The sequence below is a fragment of the Cnephaeus nilssonii genome (genome assembly GCF_951640355.1).
Source record: "Cnephaeus nilssonii genome assembly, chromosome: 3".
In the NCBI taxonomy this organism is placed as follows: Eukaryota; Metazoa; Chordata; class Mammalia; order Chiroptera; family Vespertilionidae; genus Cnephaeus; species Cnephaeus nilssonii.
The window spans coordinates 65,980,689-65,987,471 of NC_137074.1; the positions used below are offsets into that span (position 1 = coordinate 65,980,689).

At 50.4% G+C, this 6,783-nt stretch overlaps 1 pseudogene across 1 annotated transcript; it reads left to right on the top strand.

Moving 5' to 3' along the window:
• Nucleotides 1–4,674: 4,674 nt before the first annotated feature.
• Nucleotides 4,675–5,988, top strand: LOC307096705 (serine/threonine-protein phosphatase 2A catalytic subunit beta isoform-like; annotated as a pseudogene). The gene is made up of 2 exons: nucleotides 4,675–4,684; nucleotides 5,121–5,988. The product of its transcript is annotated as a serine/threonine-protein phosphatase 2A catalytic subunit beta isoform-like (transcript).
• Nucleotides 5,989–6,783: the final 795 nt, after the last annotated feature.

Here is a 6,783-nt window from a genome sequence, read left to right on the forward strand (position 1 = left end):
GCACTGTTGGTTTTTTTGTTAATCCTCACCTAAGGACATTTTTCATAGATTTTTAGAGTAGAAGGGAAGGAGAGAGACAGAGAGAGAAACATGGATGTGAGAAAGACATATCAATTGGTTGCCTCCTGCACATGCCCCGACCAGATCAGGCTGAAATAGCGCTGCCAACAGGGCCAACTGCTGGCAGCCCACTGGGGCTCAGATGTTGAGCATATGGCAATTTTCTGTTTCTGCTTCCACATCTGGTAGAGGTCCCGCTTGTAGGAGCTGCTGATGTAGCCACCACTTTCTGTCTTGATCTTCTTCTTGTCCTCTTGTCCTGACTGTCCCACAAACCGCTTCTTCTTCCAGTCCCACTTGAGCTGCTGCCGGCCCCTGGTCAGGTTCTGGGCCTCGCCCCCCATCAGGTCCAGGACAGCACCAGCCACCTGCTGCTCAAAGGCACCTCTGGTCCCCACCAACGCTTAGGACCCATTCACAAATCTTTGGGCTGATAGGGGACATAGAAATCCTGGTCCAGCTGCCGGGCCTCCTCCTTCCACCTCTTGGCTCCCCGTTCAGGTCCTGGCTGTTGCCGTTTTCGGCCCACAACCTCTATGAGACATCCTCCATGCGCTCTCCCTCCTCCTCCTCCTCCTCCTCCTCCTCCTCCTCCTCCTCCTCCTCCTCCTCCTCCTCCTCCTCTTTCCCAGGCTGCTCTGCCTGCCACACTGGCAGCTCAGGGCTGGACCAGCCAGGCCCTCCTGCCACTCCTGCTGGCCCTGCCGGAAGCTGGCGATGGCCTTGAAGTCCTTCTGCCGCTTGGCCCACATCACCTGGCTGCTCAGGTCCTGGCTGGAGGCGTTGATCTCAAAGATAGTCACCTGTGAGCAGTACTGCTTGATGCTGTCCCACCAGCCTCAACTGCTGCAGCTCCTCCTCCTCAAAGCTCAAGCTGAAGAGGGGTTGTAGGCCCAGCCCTGCAAGGTCCAGCTCCTTGGCCTACTTAATGGACTTTGGCAAGTACACCGGCTCCCCGCTTTTTGGCCTTGGAGCCGGAGCAGACACCCCTCCCCACTTTAGATGGCAGGGCAGCTGGGTGTCCACTCCGTCTCCCCGCTTTCGATGGCAGGGGAGCCGGGTATCCGCGGCAGCCCCCCTCAGCGGCCACTGATCCGGTCTTTGAGAGGCGAGTCCCGCCCCCCGCGCCTCTCAATGACTGGATCAGCCGCCCAAGTGCTTGCCCCGCGCCTCTCAGCAGCCCCATCGGCGGCCGTTCTGGTCATTGAGAGGCACAGGGCGTGGGACTCGCGAGTCCCGCCCCCTGCGCCACCGCCAATCTGGCTGTTGAGAGGCACGGGGAGCAGGACTCTGCGGCCAATCCGGTCATTGAGAGGCGCCTCTCAACAGCCAGATCGGGGGGGGGGGGGGGAGGGGGGGCGGGACTCGCAAGTCCCACGCCCTGCGCCTCTCAATGACCAGAACGGCCGCCCTAGTGCTTGCCCCGAGCCTCTCAACAGCCTGATCGGCCGCAGAGTCCCGCGCCCCCTGCCTCTCAACAGCCGGATCGGCGGTGGCGCGGGGGGCGGGACTCGTGAGTCCTGCACCCTGCGCCTCTCAATGACGGGATAGGCCACCCCGAGTCCCACCCCCAAGCCTCCGCTGCCCAATCGTGGGCGTAGCGGAGTGATGGTTATTTGCATATTACCCTATTATTAGGTAGGATAGAGGCCTGGTGCATGGGTGGGGGCTGGCTGGTTTGCTCTGAAGAGTGTCCCGGATCAGGGTGGGGGTTCCCTTGGGGGATGGGGCAGCCTGGGAGAGGGGCCTGTGGTGGTTTGCAGGCCAGCCATGCCCCCATTGGGGTGGGGGTACCCACTGGGGACGATGCCAGCCTGGGCAAGGGGCTGGGCAGTTTTCAGGCCAGCCACACCCCCATGGGGTGAGGGTCCCCACTGGGGGGGCGTGGCCAGCCTGGGTGAGGGGCTGAGGGCCATTTGCAGGCCCCTCCCTTGGCGACCTGCATGGGCGACCAAAGCCTCCCACTCTGTGGCTGCCACCCACAGGCCCCTCCTTCGACGGCCGGCCCAGGTGGGCGGGAAGCTTGGCTTCCTCTGTCGCCAGGGGAGACCCAAGCCTCCCGCCTGCTCCGGCTGGCTCCGTGGCTGCAGCCATCTTTGTCCTGCTAATTTGCATATTTCCTCCTGACTGGCTGTGGGCGTTCCGGAGTGATGGTTAATTACCATATTTCTCTCTTATTAGTATAGATGGTAAAGCAAACAGCATGAGAATGGGCATGTTTGTGTTACTTTTCCCTGCCCCTCAAGTGCCACTGGAGTGATGAGGATGAGCCCAGATGAATGCCTGCCCAAATGGTAACTTGCGTTATAGGAGAGGAATTCCAAAATTAGGCAAATTGATCTTTTTTATTGTGTAGTAAACAGGACTGCCTTTTTCTCTAAGGCAGACATTACCTCTATTTTAAAGGCTTTTTGCTATGTAAAGTTTCTGGGAAAGATGGTATGAAATACAAGACCTTGAAAAGAATTAGAAAAATTCACTTTTTTTTTTTAAATTAAAACTGAACTCCTATGAGAGTAAAGGCTCTAGAGGGGTTTGTTGTTGCTTGCTTGTGTGTGTGTGTGTGTGTGTGTGTGTGTGTTGGTTTTGTTTGTTTTTTTTGGCAGCTCTATTGACTGAGAAAAATCTCAATGGGCCAAGAAAAGAAAGTGGTCACAACAAACATAACTGACTGGAGTGGAGTTTAAATTCCAGCTTTCCTGTAGTGGCCCTTTTGGCTCTGCTCTTTCCCACACAGCCCTGAACACAGGCCCTAGAGCATCAAGAGGATCCCCTGGATCTTTGGGTCTCAAAGGAATAGGAGAGCTAAGCTGTGAGGTCTCAGGGTTCCAGAGTCACAGCAGGTCTCATTCAGCTTTCAAAGCAGCCAAATACCTAAGCACCCAAAATCACATCAGGACATTTGTCTGTGTTATCTGTCTTTCAGAGTAAATTTGATTTATATCTTTTGAGTTTAACTGTATTTATTTAATTGATTCTACAACTGCTCTTAATGAATTTTGCTAGAATTATATTTCCTAAAGTAGTGTTTTTGAATACAGATGACCCTATATAATAAAAAGGTAATATGCAAATTGACCTTAACTGCAGAACGACTGGTCACTATGACACACACTGACCATCAGAGGTCAGACGCTCAACACAGGAGCTGCCCCCTGGTGGTCAGTGTGCTCCCACAGGGGGAGCTCCACTCAACCACAAGTCAGGCTGATGGGCTGTGAGCACAGCGGCGGTGGCGGGAACCTCTCCCACGCCCACCTCCTCTGCAGTGTTAAGAATGTACAACTATGACTTAGGCCCGCTCCCCTAAGCCATTAGTCGGACATCCCCGAGGGCTCCCAGGCTGCCAGAGGGATGTCTGACTGCCAGCTTAGGCCCGATCCCCCAGGGAACCAGACTACAAGAGGTCACAGGCCAGGCTGAGGGACACCCCCTTCCCCCTGAGTGCACGAATTTTTGTGCACTGGTCTAGTTTAAATATAATTCTTGTGAATTCATTTCCTTTACATTGGATCTGCTAGAATTGGATACTATAAGTACTATATTCTGATTGAATTAATCAGTCCATTGTTACTTAAATCATAATTAAAGTTTGACATAGCCAGGTGAAGGTATTTGGAAACAATAAAGACCATTAATCTAAGCTATGAGTTATTAAAAGTAACTTAACATGTACTTAAGTAAATTTGATTGGCTTTAAAAATAACTCACACACAAATGAAAAACTAAAAACATCACTACCACCACTTATTAGCATTTTTATTAGTTAATCTATTAGTGCTTTTATTAGCTTAGCATTACACTCATAGATTACGAATGTTGAGATTTTGGAACAATTTTGTTTCTTGTTTTATAATTTCTATTTAATCTTTGCATTTTCATTTCTGACATTCTTTGTTGTTTAAGATTTCTAAATTCTATGTAGTTAGAATAAAGTTTTCTTTAAAAGTACTGCATATGATATAAACTTTTCATTGTACACATCATATACCTTTATAAAGTCCTCATCTGTTGGAAGCCGCCCATTGCCTTCACTAGCAGAGAGGTGTGGACAAGGAACCCAGAAGGCTGGTCAACCTTGAAGCTCTGAAAGGTCAGAGCCAACCACCCACTGTCTAGTTGAGACAATGGTAGCTAAAGCAACTTCCACCTTTTAATCTTATGTAAATCCTTGCTGATTGGCTATTATTGGAATTGCCTGCCTCAAGGCTATGGGTGTATCCCATAGTCTTAATAAAAGGGATAGCAAGGCCAGAGTGGGGTGGAGTCCTTCCCCTTGAGTTGGGCTCCTGCCTGGCCCCCAATATTTCCAAATTAATATTTTCTAGTCTCTTTCATCTGCGTGCAGCCTCCTCCAGAGCCTGAACCCTGAACCTGAACCCTGAACCACGCGGGACGTGAAAGGGGTTCACTACACTCATCATTTTGCATATTATTTCTAATGTAATTCTTTAATAACCAAGCATCACAAAACAAAGCAAGCCATTCACATAAGACCCCTTTTCCCCAATTTATAACAAAAAGTGGAATCTGGTTTTTTCTTCTGGGACTTCTCATTTACAATTTCTCTCTCTCTTTTTTTTTTTCTCTTGACTATGACATAACTATGGACTAATGACAAGTGGTAAAGGATAACACAACTGTAGTGGCTTTCATTTGGTATGGAGAGAAAAACACAGAGAGAAGTGGGAGGAACCCGGGAGAGGCCCACCAGCGGGAGGCTGCGGGCGGTGGGTGGCCATCTTGGGGCAGGAGGGGGCCCCACATTCCCCACCCCTTCAGCGATTACGTGCCTGTGGGCGAGTTCAGCTGTGGGTTTCCTGGAGGCCCTGCGCCCAGGTTGTCTGCTGGGCTCAAGGGCCCCTGCAGTGGTGGTGGTGGTGGTGGTGTGTGTGGGGGGGGGGGGTGAGGGGCGGGGGGGGGGGGTGAGGGGCGGGGGGGGGGCGGTAGGAGGGGAGGGGAGAGAGGAAAAGTAAGGGCAGAGAGCCGCTGCAGGGATGGGGATCGGTTGCCATGGACGACCGGGTGTTTACCAGGGAGCTGACCATTTGGTTGAGCAGTGAATGAGTGTAAACAGCTGAAGGAGAATCAAGTGCGGACGCGGTGCGAAAAGGCTGAGGAAATGTTAACAAAAGATTCAAACGTGCAAGAGGTTCTTTGTCCTGTTACCACCTGTGGAGATGTGCATGGTCAATTCCATGACCTTTTGGAATCTTTAGAATTGGAGGAAAATCAGCAGACATAAACTATGTTCGTGAGCCACTGTGTAGACGGAGGTTATTATTCAGTGGAGACTTGACTCTTCTTGTAGCAATTCCAGATGCCTTATCCAGAGTGCATTACAATACTGAGAGGGAACCACGAAAGCCGGCAAATTACCCACGCATATGGCTTTTAAGATGAATGCCTATGAATGTATGGAAATGCCAATGTTTGGAAATAGTTTGCAGATCTATCTGATTATCTTCCGCTTACAGCTTTAATAGAGAGACAGATATTCTGCTCCACGGTGGCCTCTCTCTACCCATAGATACACTGGCTCATGTCAGAGCCTGGATCCTTTACAAGAAGTTCCACACGAGGGCCCAACGTGTGATGTGTTATGGCCAGATCCGGATGATGGAGTGGATGGGGTATTTCACCATGTGGTGCTGGCTACACATTCGACAGGACTTTTTTTAAAAATCATGCCAATGGTCTCACACTGGTTTCTCGCACTCACCAACTTGTAATGGAGGGATACAACTGGGGTCATGATCGGAATGTGGTTTCCATTTTCAGTGCACCTAATTACTATTATCTTGTGGGAACCAGGTGGCTATTATGGAATTAGATGACACTTTAAAGTATTACTTTCTTCAGTCTGACTCAGCACTTCCTCCTGCAGAGCTTTTTGCTACCTGGCACACCTCCGACTGCTTCCTATAAATTCCTCCTGGGAAAACCTGCCTTTGTATGCAGATGTATACTGCCTTTTTAAATATATGTGTATATATATATATATATATATATATATATATATATCCTACCTAATAATAGACAAATATGCAAATTGACCATAACTTCGCTATGCCCACGATTGGCCAGGAGGCGCGGGGGGGGGCGGGACTTGGGGTGGCCGGGGTGGCTGATTGGGCCGGCGGGACGCTGAGCTCGCGTCGCCAGCGGCGGCTCGAGCTCAGCGTCTGCGCCATGGCTGTGCTGCGGCACAGAAGGGGCCTCTGGGGCAGCGAGCTCACGTCCCACCGCAGACCACCCAGCTCCCCCAAGATCAAAAGCAAAAGTGTGGGAGCTGGGTGCCTGTCCACTCAGGCACCAGGCCTTTCAGAAGCCTCCGCGGCGCCGGAGGCTTCTGAAAGGCCTGGTGCACCAGCGGACAGGCACCCAGCTCCCCCACTAAATGTGCATGATTCAATCATGCACTGGGCCTCTAGTATATATATATATACACATACACACACACACACACACACACACACACAAAACAAGCAATGGCAATCTATGTGTATCTGTAACAAATTGGGATCTGTCTTAGCATTAAACTATATCATGGAACAAAATGTGCTATACTAATGAGCATTTACCTGGTAGCACAATGACAGCACTGAGACTGAAATTTAGTACAGTTCTAGATCAGTCTTAACAGTTTGCCTCTTGTATTGTAAGAGACCATTTTCCTCTGTACTGTTCAAGCAAAAAATATAACGAACTCCTTCATCTCCT